The sequence below is a fragment of the Prionailurus viverrinus genome, chromosome C1 (genome assembly GCF_022837055.1).
Source record: "Prionailurus viverrinus isolate Anna chromosome C1, UM_Priviv_1.0, whole genome shotgun sequence".
Lineage (NCBI taxonomy): Eukaryota > Metazoa > Chordata > Mammalia > Carnivora > Felidae > Prionailurus > Prionailurus viverrinus.
The window spans coordinates 97227471-97249156 of NC_062568.1; positions in this window are offsets into that span (position 1 = coordinate 97227471).

Genomic DNA, 21686 nt, shown 5'->3' on the forward strand with positions numbered 1-21686 from the left:
TTTCAAAGTAAAGTTTCAATGCCCTTTTCAACTTTGCCTCTGGGTTATTGAGAAGACTAAATGTGGACACATGGGAAAAGTGCTTTGTAAACCATAAAGCATCACAAATATGTCAGTGATTGTTGGGAGGGAGCAGAAAGCCAGTTAAGCCTGAGTTAGCATCCTAGCTCTTACTAGCTTTGTGAATAGTCAAGTGACTTCTCTGAACTTGTCTTACCACCTGTTAAATGGGAGCAGGTAATGCCTACCTCATGGAAGTCAGACTGGTACCTGTAAAGCACCCAGTGTTTCGTCTGACACATAATAGCTCTTGCACAATTAATAGTAGCTAATATAATTATTATTTCTAATATAGTCAAATCTTTTAAAGTTCTTATGTATACTCTGAGCTACTTTAAATTTTATTTAAGTATTTTTACATTAAAAATCAGAAAGTACTGATAAATAAACAGAAAAAATCGGTGATGATTCCTATATGTGGAGGTTAATCACTGATACCCACTCTAGAAACTCTTATAGACTTTTATATACATCTTCTACTTGTAAAAATATAATTATAGTGTTTTGCAACTTTTAAATTGACTCAAAAACATATTATGAGGAAATTGCCACCAGTAATTACATTTTTACATCATTTAAAAGGACTGCAGAGTGCTTCTACTTCTGGGAAGGTGGAGTAGATTAACTCTTCCCTGTTCCATCCTTAAGTACAATTAAAAACCCTGCACATTATATATAAAACATATATAAGAAGATTCTGAGAGATGGCGAGAAAAAGAAATCAATTCAAGACCATCAGGACCCAAAGAAGAATTCAGTGATGAACTTCCTGGGTTTTTGTTCTGCCTCACATATCGGAAAATCGAAGCTGGAGAAGCTAGTAACCTGAAAATACCAATGGGGACAGACAACAACAACAACAACAACAGCAACAAAGACTACTCTCTAGCCAAAAGACCAGGAAGCAGCTTAGGAAGATAGAAAACTTTCAGACAGTAACCATTCTATTCCAGTTAAACACTACAGAAAAAAAAAATTGTGGTTCCACCTGCACTCATTCTTGGAAAGACCAAGTGGGGAGCCTAGATTCACACCTTCACAAGGCTGTAATGATGCACCACAACACACAAAAACTCCAAGCACGTCTACGGAGTAGTGTCAGGGAAGGCTAAGCAGGAAGCCACGACTTTCATGTCTACCGGCTGGTAACAAGTTCTTCCCAAACCCAACACCGTAGTGTTGGTGGAGACCTCATGGGAAGCCTGGACTTCCACTCCCACTTGCCAGTAATCAGGCACTTTTCCCTCTCCCCACTAGTATGATATCAGAGGAGGCTTAGCCGGTCAGAACCTAGCCCATCACCCAATGGTAATGAGGCTTCCCCCACCACAATGTTAGTGGAGACTATGTGGGGAGCCAGAACTCTCACCCTGACTAGGAGTAAGGAAGAGTCCTCTCTCCCTATTGGTATTAAACAGAGACCTGGTGGGGAACCTGAACTTTTACCATCACTGGGAAGAATGAGACAGTGTCCCTCCTCTTCTTCCTGGAGTGATGTCAGAGAAAGCTAAATAAAATAGAAGATCTAAATAAGATCTAGAGGTTTATGAAATAATACAAAAATGTCCAATTTTCAACAGAAAGTCACTTGCCACACCAAGAACAAGGAAGATTTCAAAATGAATGAAAATAACATCAATAGACATAAGCACAACAATGGCAGAGATATTAGAACTATCTGACAAATATTTCAAAGCCATCATGATATAAATGCCTCAATGAGCAATTATGAACATGTTGGATACCAAAGAAAAAACAAATAGAAAACCTCAGAAAGGAGATGGAAAGTGTCAAGAAAGAAATAGAAGATATGAATAAGAACCAAAAGAACATTTTAGAGATAAAAAGTATAGTAGCCAAAATAGAAAGCTCAGTGAATGAGTTCAAAAGCAGAATGGAGCAGACAGAGGAAAGAATCAGTAAGCTTAAAGAAAGAATAGAGATTACCAAGTCTGGAGAACAGAAAGAAAATAAACTTAAAAAAATAGACTCAGAGACCCCAAGACTGTAACAAAAGACGTAACATTTATGTCATTGAAGTCTTGGAAGGAGAGGAGGAAAAGGGTGCAGCTGAAAAAGTACTTGAAGAAACAACGGCTCAAACTCTCCAAATTTGGCAAGAAATCCAAGCCAACAGATTCAAGAATCTTAGCGAATCCCAAACAGAATAAATGCAAAAAAAAAATCTATGGCAAGACAAATTATAATCAACTGTTAAAAAACTAAAAACAAAGACAAAGTATGGAAAGCACCCAGGAAAAAAATGACACCTTGCCTCTAAGGGGAAAATAATTACCGTGGCAGCTGATTTCTTATCAGAAACCATACAGGTCAGAAGGAAGTGGCACAACATTTTTCAGGTGTGAAGGAAAAGAACTGTGAACCCAGTGAAAACATCTCTCGGGAATGAAGGAAAGGTCGAGACATTGTGAGATGAAGAAAGGCTAAGTTAACTTGTTGCCAGCTGACTTACCCTAAAAGAATGGCTAAAGGAAGTGTTTCCACACAGAAAGGGAACGATAAAAGAAGGAACATTGGAGTGTCAGTAAGGAAGAAAGAATACAGTAAACAAAAATATAAGTAAATTCCTTAGACTTTCGTCTCTTGAGTTTCCTATATTATGTTTGATGGTTGAAACAAAACTTATAACATGACTGATGTGGTTCTAAGCATATGTAGAAGAAATATTTAAGACAATTATATTATAAATGGGGGAGGGTGGAGAGATTAAATGGAAATGAGATTTCTATACATCAATTAAGTTGGTAGAAGGTCATCACTAGTAGACTGTGATATGTTACATATATAACGTAATACTTAGAGAAACCAGTCAAAACCTGTACAAAGAATACGTTTAAAAACCTACAGGCAAGTCAAAATGGGATTCTAGAAAATGTTTCCGTAATCCACAAAAAAGGGAGAAAAAAGAAAACAGACACATGAAAAATAGTACAAGCAGAAAACAAACAAAAAAGATAAAATGGTAGATGTAAGCACTAACATATCAATATATAAACTTAATGTAAATAGTCTGAAGACACCAATTAAAAGGCAGCAATTGACAAAGTGGATTGGAAAGTATGGCCCACCTATCTTCTGTCTGGAAACAAACAAATCCCCCTTCATATATACTGATGTAAGCAGGTTGAAAGTAAAAAGATTGAAGAAGATATATAATGCAAACATTAATCAAAGGAAAGCAGAAATGGTTATATAAATATTAGACAAAGTAGATAAAATGGACTTCAGAATGAAAAAATAATTGCTAGGTGATGATAAAAACCACGAAGATATAACCATTCTAAATAAATATATAACAAACAACAGAGCTGAAAACGATGTGAAGCCAAAGCTGGTGGAAATGAAAGGAGAAATAGACAAATCCACACTTACAGGTGGAGACTTCAACAACCTTATCTCCAGAATGGACAGAACGACTAGACACAGAATTGACAAGGATATACAAGACTCAACACCACCATCAACCAACAGGACCAAATCAGCATTTTTTATGAAGCACTCCATTCAACAATAGCAGAGTGTACTTTCTTTTCAACTGTCCATGGAACACGTGCCAAAATCAATCAGACTTTGGGCCATAAAACAAGCCTCCACAAACTTAAAACAGTTGAAATCTTACAAAGTGTGTTCTTTGATCACAATGGAATTAAAGTAGACATGAATAACGTAAAAATAGCAGAAAAATATCCAGGCACTTGGAAACTAAACAACACGGTTCCAAATCATCCGCAAATCAAGGAAAAAGTCTCAAAAGGGATGAAAATTACAAATAATAGAATTAAAATGAAAGACTATCAAAATTTGTAGTATGCAGGTAAATCAGTGTTGAGAGGTATACTACCCAGTGCATTCATTAGAAAAGAGGAAAAACCTCAAATCAATATATAAGCTCTCACCTCAAGAACCTAAAGAAGAGCACAGCTAAAAAGCAAAACAAAACCAAAAAGTCCCAGCAAAATGAAATCTAAAACAAACAGAAAGAAGGCAATAAAAATGATAATAACGGAAATCAAGGAAATAGAAAACACAAAAATAGAGAAAACGAAACAAAACATTGGTTCTCTGAAAAGATCAATAAAATTGACAAACATGCAGCAAGAAAAAAAACAGAGAGGGCACAAATTATCAATATCAAGAATGAAGCAGGAGATATCACTGCAGACCCTGCAGACATCTAAAGGAAAATAGAAGAATACTATGAACAACTCTAAAAGCATAAATTTGACAACTTAGGTTAAACAGATGACTTTCTCAAAAAATACAAACTATCACAATGTATCCAATATGACATAGGTAATTTAAATAGCCCTGTAACTATGTATGGAAATTGAATTCATAATTTAAAGACTTTATAAAAGAAATCTCCAGGTCCATAGTGTTTCACTAGAGTGTTTTACAAAATGTTTAAAGAATAATTCCTACCAATTTTTACATATTCTCTTCCAGAAAACAGAAGAAGGCATACTTCCAATTTATTTTATGGGGTTAGTATTATCTTAACACCAAAACCAGTTATATACATTACAAAATAAGAAAACTACTGACCAATATCCCTTATGAATATAGGTGCAAAATCCTTGACAAAATATTGGCAAATAGAATTCAGCAATACATTAAAAAATGATACACCATGGTCAAGTTGTCTTTGAGCGATGCAAGACTGATTCAGCTTTCAAAATTCAATCAATGTGATCCACCATGTTAATAGGCTGAAGGAGAAAATCACATGATCATATTGATTAGAGCAGCAAAACAGACAAAATTCAACCAGTTTATTACAAAACTCTTATAAAAATAAAAATAGAAGAAAGCTCCTCAACTTGATAAGGAGCATTTATTAAAACAAAACAAAACTAAACCAAAACTAAAACCTATAGCTAACATCATGGTTAGTTGTGAACGACCAACTACTTGCCCCCTAAGATCATGAGTAATATCAAGACGTCAACTCTTGCCACTCTTATTCAAGATAATGTTGGAAATTCTAGCCAGGGCGATGAGGCAAGAAAAGGAAATAAAGGCACATAGATTAGAAAGGAAGAAATAAAACTGTCCTTGTTTGCAGATGACGTAATTGTCTATATGGACAATCTCAAGGAATATAAACTAAAACCCCCAAAACTCCTAGAATTAATAAGTAAGTTCATCAAGGCCACAGGACACAAGATCAACAACCACAAATCAATTACACTTCTATATATTAACAATAAACTTGTGGAAACTGAAACTGAGAATATAATACCACTTACAATCACACAAAAAATAGTTAGGTGTGAATCTAACAAAACATGACTTGCATGCTGCAAAACTACACAATCATAATGAAATAAATTAAAGACATTCCAAATAAATGGAGAGACATACTACGTTCAGGGCTTGGAAGAGCCAACATAGTCAAAATGCCAATTCTCCCCAGATTGATATATACAGGTTTGATGTAATTTCTATAAAATCTTAGCAAATATTTTTTGTAGATACAGTCAAGATTATTCTAAAATTTAGGTGGAAAGGCATAGGAACTAGAATAGCTAAGAATTTTAAAAAGGAAGACCAAGTTGGGAGAAATGAGTCTACCTAATTTCAAGACTTATTACAGAGCTATAGAAATCAAGACTGCAGTATTGGCAGAGGCATTGGCACAGATCAATGGAACAGAATAAAGAATTCAGAAATAGACCCAGACAAATGTGCTGAACTGATACTTGAGAAAGGTACAATGGCAATTAAATGAAGCAAGAGTAGCCATTTCAACAAATTGTGCCGGGACAGTGGACACAAAATGATCTTTGACTTAAGTCTCATACCTCATACAAAAAATAAACTGAAAATTGATTCTGGATTTAAATGTAAAACATACAAATGTAATACTTTTATTTTAAAAAGCACGATAGAATCTCTGGATCTAGGACTAGGTCAAGGTTTTCTAAAACTTGACTCCAAAGCATGATACATAAGAGAAGAAAATAGGTAAATTGTACTTCATCAAAACTAAAAACTTCTGTGAAATACCCAGTTAGGAGGATGAAAAGACATACTAGAGAGTGAGAGAAAATATTTGCAAACCACATATCTAAGAAAGAGTATGTAGGATATAAAGGACTCTTAAAACTCAACAGTAAAAAAAAAGAAAAAAAAAAAACCTAAGCAATCAATTAGAAACAGGACAAAAAGACCTGAATAGGTATTTCATCAAAGAAAATATCAGATGTCAAATAAGCATAAAAAAAAGATCCTCAACATCCTATGTCATCCGGGAAATGCAAATTAAAACACCAATGAGATACCTCTACACACGTACTGGAAGGACCAAAATCCAGAACAGTAACAACATCAAATGTTAGTGAAGACGGAGAAGTCTCATTCACTGTTGGTAGGAACGCCAAATGGTACGGCCACTTTGTAAGACAGTTTCTTACAAGACGAAATAGAACTCTTACCATATGACCCAGCAATCAAGCTCATTGGTATTTACCCAAAAGAGTTGAAAACTTATTCCACACACACACACACACACACACACACACACACACACACACACAAAACCCTGCCCACATGTGTATACCAGATTTATTTATAATTGTCCAAATTTGGAAGCAAACAAGATATCTCTCTGTAGGTGAATGAATAAATAAACTGCATGCATCCAGACAATAAAATATTATTCAGCACTTAAGAAAAAGAGCTGGTAAACGGGTACCTGGGTGGCTCAGTCGGTTAAGCATCTGTCGGCTTGGGCTCAGGTCATGATCTGGCAGTTCATGAATTGGAGCCCCCCACTGGGCTTTGTGCTGACAGCGCAGAGCCTGGAGCCTGCTTTGGAATCTGTGACTTCTTCTTTCTCTGCCCCTTCCCCGCTCATGCTCTGTCTCTCTCTGTCTCTCAAAAAACAAATACATGTTAAAAAAAAAAAAAGAGCAGGTAAGTCACGAAAAGACATGAAGGAAACTTAAGTACATGTTGCTGGGTGAACAAAGCCAATTTGAAAAGACTATATACTTTATGATTCCAACTATCTGACTTTCTGGAAAAGGCAAAATTCTGGAGACAGTAAAAAAGATTAGGGCTTAGTGGGGAGAGGCAGAGATATAGCAGAGCACTATTTAGGGCACTAAAACTATTCTGTATGATAATACAGTGGTGGATACATGTCAATATATGTTTTTCAAAACCCATAGAATGTGAAATACTAAGAGGAAACTGGATTTTGGGTGTAAGCTATGTAATTTAAACTATGGGCTTTGGGCGATTATGTGACAATGTGGGTTCATAGATTGTGACAAATGTAACACTCTGGTGTGGGACGTGGATAGCCAGGGAGGCTGTGCATGTATGGGGTTAGGGGATATATGGGAACTCTAATTTCTTCTCAGTTTCTCTCTCATATATATGTATAAATTAGCCATTAAGGAATATAAATTAAAACTACAATGGCATATCATTACACTTTTGTCAGAATGGCTAAAATAAAAATTAATGACAACGTCAAGTTCTGGCGATGATGCAGAGAAAAATGAATCTTTCATATATTGTTGATGAGAATGTAAAATGGTACAGCCCCTCTGGAAAACAGTTTGGCAGTTCTTGAAAAGCTAAACACAAAACTACCATACAACCCAATAATTCACTCCTGGGCATTTATCCAGAGAAATGAAGGCCTGTAATAGTCACACAAAATCCTGTAGAGGGATGATTACAGCGGCTTTATTTTTAGTAGCCCCAAACTGGTTATAAGCCACTGTTCTTTAGGGGTGAATGATTAAACAAACTCTGATACATCTGTACCATGGAATACTAGTCAGCAATCAAAAGGAATAAACTAGTGATTCATGCAACAATCTAGATGAATCTCCGGAGAATTAAGCTGAGTGAAAGAAGCCAATCCCCAACGATTGTCTGCTGTATAATCACATTCATATAACATTCTTGCAATGACATAATTAAAGAAATGTAGAAAGAGATCAGTGGCTGCCAAAGATTAAGGAGGGGAAGGCAGTGGGAGGGTAGTAGGTGTGGCCATAAAAGGCAACATGGAACGTTTTTGTGGAAATGTTGGACACGTTCTGTATCTTGCCATGTTGTTCTATAGTTTTGCAAGATGTTACCATGGAGGGAAACTGGGTAAAGGGTATATGAGCTCTCTCTGCATTATTTCGTACAACTGCTTGTGAATCTACAATGCTCTCAAAATAAAAAGTTTAATTAAAAACACAATTTGATATGTTAAAAAAAAGACTGCAGACTATGGCATCCTATGAATGTACTGCAATGTATTCAGCCAATTTCTTCATGTCTTACAGGGAGGTTATTATAATTTTCTTATTTCAGAAAGCACTGGTATAAATGCCCTTGCAGCTAAAATTTGGCACATATCCTTACTCATTTCTTGCAATATATCCCTGGAAATAAAATTGCTGGTCAAGGGCTATGTATTCTTTCACACTTTCTGGACCTCTTTGCATCCCAAGTACAGAAAGATTCAATATTTGGAGGCATTGGAGTTCTATGTGCATTCAAGATGGGAACGGAACAGAAAGAAAAATTTTAAATGATGCCAATCACCTTTTGAGCAACTTGGGCAGAGGAAGTTGCTAATGTGGTATAATACACACGCGTTGATACACATTTCAAAAGTTTTTCATTTGAGAAATGTGGATAATGTGGATAGTCTCTACCTTCTGGGGCTATTGTGAGGATTAAATACACGGAAAGTCCTTGGAAGAGTGCTTGGCACAATACTAAAGGCTCAGTATTTTGGGTCGCTGCCATTATGATCACGCTATGATTGGAATTCAGAAACGATGCAGTGATTTATATCCGCCGAGAGGAGGAATGTGGTTGCTTCCCATCCTTCGGCTCTCTCTTTGTTGCTTTGAAGGGATTTTTACATAGTAAGGTCATTAACTTATTTGTGGTGAAAATGTTTTTATTAACTTGTTTGGCTTTTAATTCTTTAAAGTATGTGCTCGATACAAAAAGTTTGAAAAGCTTGAGATAGTCATATTTACCAATAATTTCCTTAGGGTCTTCACTATCGATGATACGTCCATAAGAATATTTGTCAAAAGAAAATTGCACAAACGCCTTAATTTTTTTTTTACATGTTATTTATCTTTTTGTCGAATCTCAGGTCATGACACAGTGTCATCATTGCTGCGTGCACAATCCTCTTACCTGCATTTATTGCTTTGACTTTAGAATATAATAAGCACCCATGAACCCACTACCCAATAACTAGGATCTCGAAGTAATTTACATTTACCTATGTGTTCTGCCTCCACCCTCTCCTTCTTCTGTTCTCTACTTGAGAAACCATTCCGAAATGTTTATCCTTTTTTTTTTTTTTAATGCTCAGATTAAGCAACATACCCGTGTCTCGTTTTACTTTGATGCATATATTCATTTGGGTCCATATACCACTGGGTTTTACACACACACTCTGCCATTTGTGAACATTGAGGTCACTAGTATTCCTACAACTGTTCTGAGCACACTTACACATTTTTTCCTGGCGTAGTGGCGAAAAGGTTGCTGTCGGGTGTACACCTGGAGGTAGAATTGCTGAGTGATATCATATGTGCCAAGTTGTTTTCTATCTTTTCCTTCCAGATGCACAGTTTAAGAGATCTCGTGGGACACATCCTCTCCAACACTTGGTATTGCTAGACTTTCCCCCCCAATTGAATAGTGTTCTGGTATCCGTAAAATATATCAGCATGGGCATTAGAGATAAAATGGTGTCTTATTATGTCTTTGCTTTTGCGCATCCCTGGTTTGTTCCTTTATTTATTAACTTACGTGTTTCCTCTGTTAAGATGCCCATTTGTCTTTTGCTCATTTTCTTTTCCCAGTTTGATCCTTGCATGTAAATTTTTAGCAACATGAAATTCATTTGTGGTCAAGGTGATTTATTTTTTGCTGGTATGTTTTCCCCACAGCGATCTTCTTTTGGAATACTCCTCGAGAAAGTTGATAGCTTTGTCCATATGCTCTCTTCACAATCTTAAGTTTGTCATAAAGAGCTTAGATTATGCTGATGAGAATATAATTTTTATTGGTCTTCCTTGATGGAGTTGTCTTAACATTATAAAACTACCCAACAGCCTTGTCTGGGTAGACGCCCTGAGCACAGTTCTCCGGGAGAGGCCCACCTAACCCAGGTGAAGACAGTCTTACCTTCTGCCCAAATAGCCCATGCCAGCCAGCCTATCAGTTTCAGCTTCACAGACCTGGCACCTATCGGGGGCTCGGTAAATGCTTGTTGGTTAACATAAGATGAATAACTCAGCAAAGGATGCCACTAATTTCACCCAATTGCACATCTTTCTCTCTATGAGCTGGGGTATGCAGGCAAAATGTTTGGCCCCTTCTTTACTGGAACATGGTCTTAATTTTGCACATACTCTTGAAAGGACATCATCAAGTTAATTTTCTCCTTTGAATAAGAGACCTTCACATAAGAAGATAGATATAACCCACACATTTACGCATATGCCTGGTATTGGATATTCTATTTGTAAAACTCTAGCTTGGCTTTGAGGAAAAAGATCAACCTTTGGACCCTGTGGTCTTTATCACCAGGCAGGAAGGCCATGAAAAATGCTCTGTATCTGAAGGCCACGAAAACCCTCGGCACCCTAGTGCTGACCAGCACTTTTGAGAGAAACAGCAGACCCAGGGAGCTGGTAATGTGTACTAATGAGCTCTGTATCCTGAAATCCATATTGCAGAAGGGAGTGAAATCTACAGAAAGCCACATCTGTGTGCTCCTCGCCAGACCCCAGCAAGAAGCCTGAATACAGCATGTCATTATGATTAATTGTGGGTAATGAGGGTCTTATGAACCCAAGAAAGAGAAGCGTTTGTTTCTCTGCTGCTACAGTTAGAGCCTCTGATTTGTTTTCAAGCACTCTACAGAGGAAAGCCAAAATAGAACAGGACTAGTCTAGAGCCATTTCTTCCTTTCCTGCCAGGCATTTCAGTAAATTAACACACAAGAACCAGTTGGGGACTTTCTAAGCTCTTTCAGCGATGTGATTTTAAAAAAGGGGGAGATTCCTGGTTCAAAGGATTTTCATCAAAGCAGGCTGGAGGAAATCTTCTGTGAGTTCTCAGAGAAGCTCACTGGTGCTCTGGGTTTAGATACAAATAAGACAATGTTCCTAGAAGCAGAGTGAAAAAAAGAATTCTTTTATGGAAGCATCGGTATTTTCGTCATTCTCGAACCTACCAGAAGGTGGTGCAAATTCACTGCCGATACAGTAAAAGAGGACGTGGCTTTCTTTTCTTGAGTCCTGTTTTGCTCAAGTACAGTAAAACAGAAAAAAACCAAAAACCAAAAACCAAAAAGGCAAACAAACAAAAACCTTTCCATTAAAAAAAATAAATTAACAGACTGAAGATTTCATCTTTAAAAAAACAACAACAACAACACAACTCTCCTCATGTCATGTAACATCTGTCAACTTATTTCCTGCTGGAGTCAGTTGATGTAGTAGGTCAAACTAACGAACAAAACAAAACAAGGATGGGATGAAGATTTGAGGAAGATAATTTTTAAAATCTCAATGTAAGAAAATTAACAAGGTGGGGTTTGTAATGGCTTCAGACAAACACCACGCTAAGGAAATGGCCTTGTTGGAGATACTAAGGAACAGCAAAGAGGCAGTTAATCAGACATACATTGCATTCCATTTAAAAATATTTATTATTGTATTTGAATGTTTGGACATTTAAAAACTATCTTTAGGACGAAGCATTGTGATTTTCCTTTTGTGTAGCAGCGTGTGCATTTTTGAAATGGGAAACCTTCCTTAGGAAGATAATACAGGATGCAGAAGACCCAACAAGAGTGTTTGTAGAACAGACAAACAAAAAAAGGAAACAAACGCCACCATTAACAGCGAAAATAACAAAACCCTCTTTATTTGGTGTGAGGGAAGCGAGAGACAAGCCCTAGCTTGGAGCAACTTCTCAGAGGTATGCCTTCCTGCCCACTTTTCCAATAGTCGAGAGCTTTTTTAGAATGTGACATCCACCTGAAAGGGAGAAAGTTTTTTTTTTTAATATTTATTATCGCAATAAAATATCAATTGAGGCACTTTCGAAAAATCCTTTTCTGAATCCTCCCAGTTTCCACGACCACTCAGTCTAAACAGAGAGGTAGTATTTTTGAATAAAAACAAAACAAAACAAAACAAACAAAACAAAACCCCCAAACCTTTCTATTTAGAAATCAAAACAAAGACCCAAAAGAAGGCTTGAACATTTTCAAATTAGAATTTCTAAAGACAACGCACCGGGAGAGTGACCTCCGAGTTCTGGGTTAGTACTGATTTTTCAGCCCGAATCGAGCACTGTTTTAACAAATGTTACCAGAGAGAACAATGTATTTTTTTTTCCTAACTAAAATCTATCTTTTAAAAAATTAATTTGCTCTCCGCATTGCCGGATTACGTTTTCATTTAACTTCGGTGCCGTGCCTTGTAATTAGTTTTTCTTGATCTGTTTCTTGGAAGAAGAAGAAAAAAAAAAAGGAGAAAGAAAAAAAAAAAGGAATAAAAAAACAAGCTTGTAGGTTGCAGTTAAAATATTTTCCTTTATCACGGGCTAAGGACCAACAATACTGAACCCTGAGCGACCGGCGAGTCACACGTCCCCAGATCTCAACATCTTAAAATCTTTGGGACTTAATGTGAAGCCAAGGGCTCTTGGCGTAGGAAGAGTCGCTTGTGATTTATTTGGGAGAGGGACAGGGTCTTGGAAGGGAAAGCGGGGGTTTTCGAGGAGGACGGGTGGGTTTTCCAGAACAACTTACTCTCGGGCGGGCGGGCGTTTGCAGGGACAGGAGGGGAGTTGCAGTCCCTTCCAGGGCTCACCTGGAAAGTCCCCCTCCTGGCACCCGCTTTGTTTGGCGTTCCCTGAAAAGCCTCGTGTTGGCAGAGAGACCCACAATGAAACAAATTCTCATTTTATGACGTCTTTCCCCCTCTAGGAGTCCGAACAGTGTTTGGGGGGCTCGGCACGCATGGAGATAAAAGAGTTTTATTTTAAATGCGATACATGTCAGGATTAGACAGCGTTTCCTTTCAGCCAAACTACAGAGCGGATCTTCATTTCCTATTTCACTGCTTCCTCCGAAAGAAACTTTTCTTTCCTTTATTTTCCTTTTTTTTTTTTTTCTTTTTCTCTCCTTCCCCCCACCCCCCTCCAGCCCCCAGGCCCAAAGAGTCAGGGAAAAAAGTCCCCGGCACCGAGCTGGTCCCTCTGACCCCGGAAACCACGGCGAACTCCTGATGGTGTAAATATCAGGGCAACGTGTACATATCTGGGCAATGGGGCCTCGGCGGCCGCGCCGGCTTTCGCTTTCTTCGAGAGGCTGCGGCCCGGCTGGGAACGGCCTGAGCGTCCCCGCCGCCCCGGGCCGAGCTGCAGACCCTCGGGCGGCCCTCGGCGGGGCGCCAGCTCGCCCCAGAAGCCGCGCTCGTGGCCGCGTCGGGCCGCCGGGTCACGGCCTCGACTCGGGGGCAGGGCACAGCCTGGCCGCCTCCGCTTCTGGGATCCCTTGCTTTTCCTTCTGCGGCCCCGGGGCCCGCGTGAGCGCGGCCTTTGTCGGCGCGGGTCTCAGGGCCACCCGGCCCGGCGTCCGTCCCCCCTCCCCCCCACCCCCTCGCGGCCGCGGCTCCCGGTTCCCGCGCAGACGGCCCGAGAAAATGCGCGCAAACTGCAGTTTGCACTTTTGCGCCACTTGAGCGGGAGTCGGAGGAGCCCGGCAGAGACAACCCGAAAGGAGAGGCCGTTATTTATGGCCGGCGAGTTGAAGTCTGGCACCATATGGTGGGATTTATCAGTCCCTGGCCGCCCCCAGCTCCCCGGCCCCCCCAACGTCGGGCAAACAGTGCCCGCCTGACAATGTCGCCGACCCAGCCCGTGGGCTGGGAACGCCTCATGGGCTTCTTTCCTTGCCTTCAGCCCCCCGCATATTTCTTTCTCCAGAAGCTGATATTACACATGCTCTTAGGGTTGTTGTTGTTGTTGTTGTTTAAATGGCATTAATCACAGTTAAAAACGTAATTAGCGATCTTTGGGCATCAGTACTTAACAACCGCTAGTGGTACTCTCCTTCCCTTTGGAGGAGGCCGCGGTGGGGGCGACTAGGGCCAGGTGGAAGGTGGTGTAGGGTTAAGAAGCGTCAGACCTCGGAGAAGGGCCTCACTTCCTCTTCGTTTTGTAGCCCTTTGTGTTACATACGGGGGCAAGCAAGGTCTGCCAATCACTACCATTTCTCTTTCTTGTTCTATAAAGACAGGGTCGTCACAGCAACAGGGACATGACAGGCTGGTATCTCTCTCGAGCTCCAGGGGGCCCCTAATAGGATTGAAGCAAAAGATCAAGCGAATGGTTTCCTATTTTAGGCCCGTAATAACTCCCAACTGCTTGCATATACATGGGCCTTACAGTATTATGAGGCAATTTTTAATCCCAGCAAAGAGTAGCCTGTTTTCTAGCAGAGTCTATTTTAGAAAACCCTATGGGATCCACCCTCCCTCCCCACCCTCCCTCCTTATCTGCCCATCTTCTCTTTATTTGAGGGGAGGGAGGGAAATCTCCCCTCCCTCCTGATTTCACTTACTACCCCTCCCCCAGAAGCTGAAGGTGTCATTTCCTTTCATTAATTCATTTTACCAGCTCAAAGTAAATACTCCGTTTAGAGGGAACAAAGACACCCCTTTTTGGTATTCAGTTGAAGTCCCTGGTGGGATCAGAAGTTTGCACATCTTTTGGAGAAATTGGCCTTGGATGTGGCTTAGCCAGACACCGCCTCCCCTCCTCCCCAACCCCGTAACTCTCCGACGCCCATACCTACAGAAAAATGAAACAAAACAAAACAAAACCCTCAAAGCAACCCAAGGAAGAATGAAAAGGTTTCGCCACTGCCCCCACCCCTGCCAGTTATGTTCAAAATGCGAAGTGAAGTCCTGAAGTCACGTGGACGTGGGGAGTGTGTGTGTGTGTGTGTGTGTGTGTGTGTGTGTGATGAGTGGATGTCCTGTGTGTGCTTGTGCAGTAGAGACAGGAAACAAATGAAATTCACGGGATAAGGGGGCGGTTTGCTTTCACCCCCAAGACCTGGGGAAACCCATCAAATGAGACTGACTTCAAAAAACCAAGACTGCCTGGGAAATCTGAATGCAAACAGCCCTAGAATAATCAGCACCACCAACATCTGTCACCACAGCTGTTTCCTTTCTGGTTGGCGAGAGAACCTGTCTCTCTCTCCTGGGCTGGCAGTGAGCTCCAAGCATCGGGCCCAGGGTCTTTTTCTTCCAAACAGAATCTTCCAGGTGTCTGTGTACTTAGCCTGCTTGGAAATAAAACACAACACAACACAACACAACACAAGCATGCCGTTGCCACCTTTTAGGTGAAAATAAGAAACTTGGTGACGTAAGTTAGGGAGCATTTTGGTGTTGTGGTCATAGGTGGGGAAACTGAGGCACAGAGGCAGCCAGTGAACTTTCAAATTAACATCCAGAGAGTAATCAGAATTGTTGAATTCAGTCCTCAGCCTCCTGGATTCCGCTGGGTGTCTTGGAAGGCACTGTTAAAACGAGAGAGGGAAAGAGAGAAAGAGAGACAGAAAGAGAGAGAGAGAGAGAGAGAGGTGAGCATTTATATTGCTTGTCCCCCCTTGCGTTTGATCAGAAGATAATTAGTGAGCATCTAGAACGTGGAAGACAAAATGCTTTATGTGATGGAGGGGTGGAGAATGAAAGCTGGTCCCTGTCCTAAGAGAACATGTTTTCCGGGAGGGGCTCTGTGACAAGCAAGGGCATACAGCAACGTGGTGGCTTGATCTGAGGTTATGGGAAGGAGGTCTGACAAGAGAACCCGGAAGGTCTGGCTGGGGTGACCAGCGGAGACTTCACGGGAGAGGTGGCATTGGAGTCTCCAGGATATGGCAGCTGTCCGAGCTTCTGATAGGGAGAGGTAGGAGGGGACATTGAAAATGCAAGGAAATGCACTCACAGTCACAAGGGAACAAGCAAATTAGTTTTTCAGGGGATGGGGGCAATAAGGCAGGAAAGAGAGAAGACAGAGTACTGCCGGGCTAAGACTTTTGAACTTTAGCCTGTGGACAAGGGGAGCCCCCAAGTGATGGAGCGAGGGGGCATTTGTGGAGGGTGAATCCAGGGCAGATGCCCAGGCAGGATTTGGGGTTCGGAAGAAGGCATGGATTCTGAGATCCCAGTGGGGAGGCTGCGGGAGGGCCGCTGCAAGACAGTGGCGTAGGGATGGAAAGAAAAAATGATCGTGCAGAACTGGATGGACGAAGGGCTCAGAGCAGAGAGGCAGGTCAGAGGTGACTGAGTCTTCAAGCCTGGGTGACCAGGGAAAAAAGGCAGCCTCGTTATGTGCAAGGAATTAAAATAACATTTAAATCCGGCATTACATGCAGAGTGTTGAGAACATCGAGAGCTCCGTGAAAACAGAGAACTTCAGATACTGACACTGATAAGCTTTTACCAGCGTTGAAGAGCTTTCTTTGTCAAAGCCAGACACTTGGCCTCATGGCTGAGCCTCAGCCAGACTTAAAGCCAGCATCTCAGAGCTCAGCGCCTTTGTGGGGTGGACTGAGAAGCAGCCTGTAAAAAGCATATTTTCTCTAAGGCACATTATTCTTCCTTAGCACTCATTTCAATTTTTATGCCACTATTGAGAAAGGAAGTTAGGGACAGATATCCCAGAGGCATTTTCTTCTCCAAGTCCCATGCACGAGGAAATGTTCAGGTGTTAAAATTGGTCTGGCATTTATTTACTTACTTTTCAGTTACATCCAATGTTTGCTTGAGAATGTTCCAGGGGGCAGATCCCTGAATCATCAGACAGCCAATGCAGGCCAGAAGGATGGAAAATAGCGAAAAGGCACTGGACGGGGCCTCCGGGTCCAGACTTCCCTTCCTGCTTACGCCAGCAAGGCTGTGTGATCCCATCCGCACAGCGATCCTCTCTGGGCCTGATTGCCCCGCCAGAAAAACGAGGTGAGTCAAATGATCTTACAGGTCCTTTCCAGCTCCAGGCCAGTGGGTCATTGAGGCTACTCTTTCTCTGAATTTTCCCAGCCGTTTCTTCCTTATGTCTGTATTCTGGGTAGATGGTTTAGACTTTGTTCTGGATTTGAATAACTTCATTTGCACGGAACTTTACAAATATTTTGAAAGCGGCATACCATCCATTCTCCCTCGGTCCACAAAACTGCCGTGGGAAGTGAGCAAGCCAGGGATTTTGTTCCCGAATGTACAGCTAATGGTGATCATTTCCTGTCACGGAGTGCCTACGTGGGCCAACCTGTGCCTTACGTTTAATGTCTCATTTACTCACCACAATACCTCGGAGGTATTGTTAGCCCCACTTTACAGATGAGAAAGCCGAGGCTAACAGGAGTTGGGGTCTCACTGAAAGCCTCCTGCTTATGGATTGCTGAGTTAGGATTTGAATCCGGGCCCGTCAGCTCCAGCTTTGAGCTTTCTAAGGCTTGTGCAAGTTATACAATGGTCGCCGACTCTCTCCTTCTCCTACACAGTATTCCTCGTATGCTTTTATCATCTACATCATCAAAGGACACTGTTGGCCGGTGTGGCCTCGCGTGGCCTTGCCATGCAAAATAGAAGGGCCAAGATCTAAACCAGGCAAGCTGTTGACCGATGTTTATCAAGCACCCGATACATGTCTAATCCTCTACCACGGCCATGGGGACCCTGAAGAAATATTAGAAATGTCTCATTCCGTAAGGATTTTACAATCTGAAATGATAAAACCAACAGAGCCAGTAAAATGTCGGTACGTGGGCGGTGTTCTGTATCATAATGGAAACGACCAAAATTTGTAGAACTCTCACTCGGCTCCCAGTGTCGCCTGGGTAATTAGGTGTGATTCTCATGGCAAGCCTGTGCAGTGACACTCTTTACGTCTCTTTTAGGGATGGGGATGTTGATCGAGAGAGAGAGAGAGACAGACAGACAGAGAGAGAGAGTGTTTCAGTCACTGCATGGAGGTCCCACAGCTAGCAAGCGGCAGAACCGGAATTTAAAGCGGGGCCCCTCACCATAAAGTTCTCCCCTTCCTCTCTGTGCCCCACAACTTCTCATTCTTGACACCTTGTGCATGGGTCAGGGTGGGGGACACAGACCTCTGAAAATTGGAAAGTTCAGCGTCTGGAGATGTGATGAGACCACCTGTGATATGCTGAACAGACAAGCGGTCTCATGGCTTTATAGTCTCGCCTCACAGCGGAGAACAAATTCTATAGGGAGTTTTTAAAGTACTACAGGAGAGAGAAGAAATCAGTGGTCATTGAGATTTGGGGAATATGGGCTCTGGATATGAAGCCTGGGTTCAGGTCTCGGCTCCATCCTTTATAGGCTGGGTTTAATGTCTCTACACCTCAGTGTTCTTGTCTGTAAATAGGGTAATGGTATGTCTCTGTTTAGACTCAGATGTGGCATTTGAAATGGCTGACAGGGTGACTGGCCCCATGGCAGATACTCAGGAAAGTGACAGTTACCTGAGGCGGCTGTACAGTGAGAGCCTGTTGACAAAACCCGCAAATAACATGTTGATTCAAAGTGAAGACAGTTGGAGAATTTGTTATTTCGCCAACGGCTTCCTTGTCCTGGGTTTTGATTCATTTCCTGGTGTCTTTAGTGCTGGAATTAATTGGTAAGCCAAGAAGACCCAGTTCTGGCTATCTATCGCTGCATAATAAACCACCCAAATCAGTGGCTTAAGGCAACACTCATTTATTCTGCTTATGAATATGAGGGTTGACTGGGCTTAGCCAGGCAGTTCCTGCTTGGAGTTCCTTAGACAATTGTAGTCAGGTGGTTCGGGGGCTGGGGTCATCTAGGAGACTTCTTCACTGGTGTGTCTGAAGCCTGGGCATGGGCAGACTCAAGGAGTTGGGGCTCCTTGGGGATCTCTGTCTAGGTGGTATCCCCACCTCGTGTCTCTGTAAAACTAGCAGGACACCAGGGGGAGTCCTCACTGGCCTGCCTGGGTCCCGTGCCCGCTCTTGAACCAATCAAGGAGGCTGGAGGGAGGCTGCGCTTTGATCGGCCAGACCAGGATCTTGTGCTTCTCCTGGGTCAGCCCCATCTAAACTACTTAGAGCAAGAGGGGGGATGATGGAAAAGCAACACCGGCAACGTCTACTGGTGTTCTTTGTTTTTCCCTGGTGCTCTGTAGATACTTGTTATGACGATGATGGGTGGGGATACGTCTAACACCCCTCGCACTGAGCTCTCAACACCAGTGGCTTCTTTGCCCGACCCAGAGGCAGCACACCATGCTGTAACCTTGGGGTTGGCGTGGCTTTGCTTTGGCCAGACTTGCATTTCCCTGTATCTATATCTTTGCTTCTGTCATCGCTTCCACTTAGAATGGTCTTCCCGCCCATTTCCACCATCTGGAATTATATCGCCCCATTTCTAAGACCCCATTTATGGTCATTTTAGTCAAAGGAGAACTTTTCTTCTTCTGATTTTTATGGCCTTGCTCCTCAGATTGGGGTCCAAGTGCCAGCCACCTCAGCGTCACCTGGGGACTTGGCAGAATCTTGGTCCCCACCTCAGATTTTGTGATCAGAGCCTGCATTTTAACGTGACTCCCGGGTGGTTTGTAGGCACATTAAAGTTTGAGCCACACCTCTCCAGAGCAGTGGTCCTTACAGAGTGGTCCAGGTGACCAGGAGATCCCCCAAATTCTTTTGAGTATCTGGGAAGTCAAAACTCTTCCACACGAAGACTTCCCAGCTCACTTTTGTCACTGGGTTAGTGAGTATCCGGTGAGGCCTGTCTGTACTTCCTGATTCTTGAGGGCAAGGAGGGGTCCTAGGGTTTCTCCCCAGGCACCTGACTCCCTGGATTTCCTTTGTCTGGCTCAGGCCTAGACACAGAGCCTCAGAATACCAATGTTTGCGAAACACGTTGAAAATTAGGAAGACCTAATTTCTTAGATCAGCCCCCTTGCGTCATCCTTTCATTTATGGTACTTTGCACTCTGCAACTCACACTGTCCGCCTCCCCATGGGCAGAGGAGGAATTCTTGTTCTCGTTTAAAGAGCAGCAGCACAGATTAAGAGAAGACGTACAACTTGCCAACATCACAGAACGAGCCAGTGTCGTCTGGGACTTGGCTCTCAAAATGCCCCGACCAGACTTCTTGTCACTAGACTGTGGGTCTAGGAGAGTCCACAAATGAGCCCAGTGGTGTCCTGGACGCCTTACCACCACGAACAGCTGAAACACCAAGGGGTGGCAGGGCCAGCCAGACACTCATGTGCGAGGAACAGAATGCGGGCGATGTCGATGTGGGCATCTCTGCAGGGGCTGACGCTCATCCACCCTTTCTGGAACTCTGTTCATCTTTCCAGGGCTCTCCGTGCGCCCCCTACCTGTACTTAGGGGTCTCTGCTCTTTCTCTCAGTGGCGTGAGGAAATCTCTACTCTTATCACCCAGGCCGTTCCCATGAGGAAATAAAGATTTCAAGGGTACCTGACCCTGAGACGCGGCCGGTAAGTGGCAGATCGGCCACTTTTGGAGACCTGCCTCCGCGTCTGCCAAATCCCTCTGGCCCTCTTTCCTGATGGCCTGACTTTGCTGAGGGGCTAGATTTACGATCCCCATAGTGCTTGTTCATCAGTCTGATCCGGTCATTGAGAAGCCCTATTCGAGGACTGTCTTTTGGAACCAACACCCTTTCAGGCTGAACTGCGGTTTCCTTCCTCCTTCCCTCCTTCCCTTCCTCCCTCCTTCCCTCTCTCCTTCTTCCTCCTCCTCCTCTTCTCCCTTCCTCCTTCTCCTTCTCTTTCTTGCACTCTTTCTTCTCCTTAGAAGCTTTTGGAATCTTAGAAAGTGCTCTGTAAGAGGATGGAATCTTCCTTCTCTAGGGTTAAAAACATTGCCGGTCCTGGTGTAGAGATATTCTGGATGAAAGACTCCCCCCCCCCCCGCCCATGCCTTTCATGACACCCTCACCCCAGAAATGGTGAAGAGCCTGATGCTCTGAGGATCTCCCACCTCGTAAAAGAAAGCTTCATACTCCAGCCCCCTGGGCACTTGAAATATCACATTCAGAATCCGCAGGGCTCTGTTTCTATGCCCCACTCCATCCAAGGCAAACTGGCCATTACCCAGTGTTAGGGACTCAGGTGGGGGGCCAGCCAGGGAGCTATGGAGAAACCAGCTCATTGAAATCCGGATAATCCCTAAACCTCATTTTCCCGATTGCATATGACTGCCTTTCTGCCCTGCCCCCTTTTACAGGATCGCCAAGAAGCCACCAGACCGCTTTGCCTGGCACTCCTTTTATCTTCCTGGCCTGAGGGGGCCATGGGCTAATGATCAGTGAAATCAGAAAAGGCCAAGAGGCCCAGCTAATCCACAAATTGGATCATCCACCCCTGAATAATCAAGAGTTGCTGGCACAAAAGTTGGTTTCCTCTTTGATCATCAGCACACGGAGACAAAACACACCTACAGTCATTTCTTGTGGGAGTCCTCCGGTGAATTGAAGGCTGGTTGTGTTTGGCCAAATACAATTCGGATGG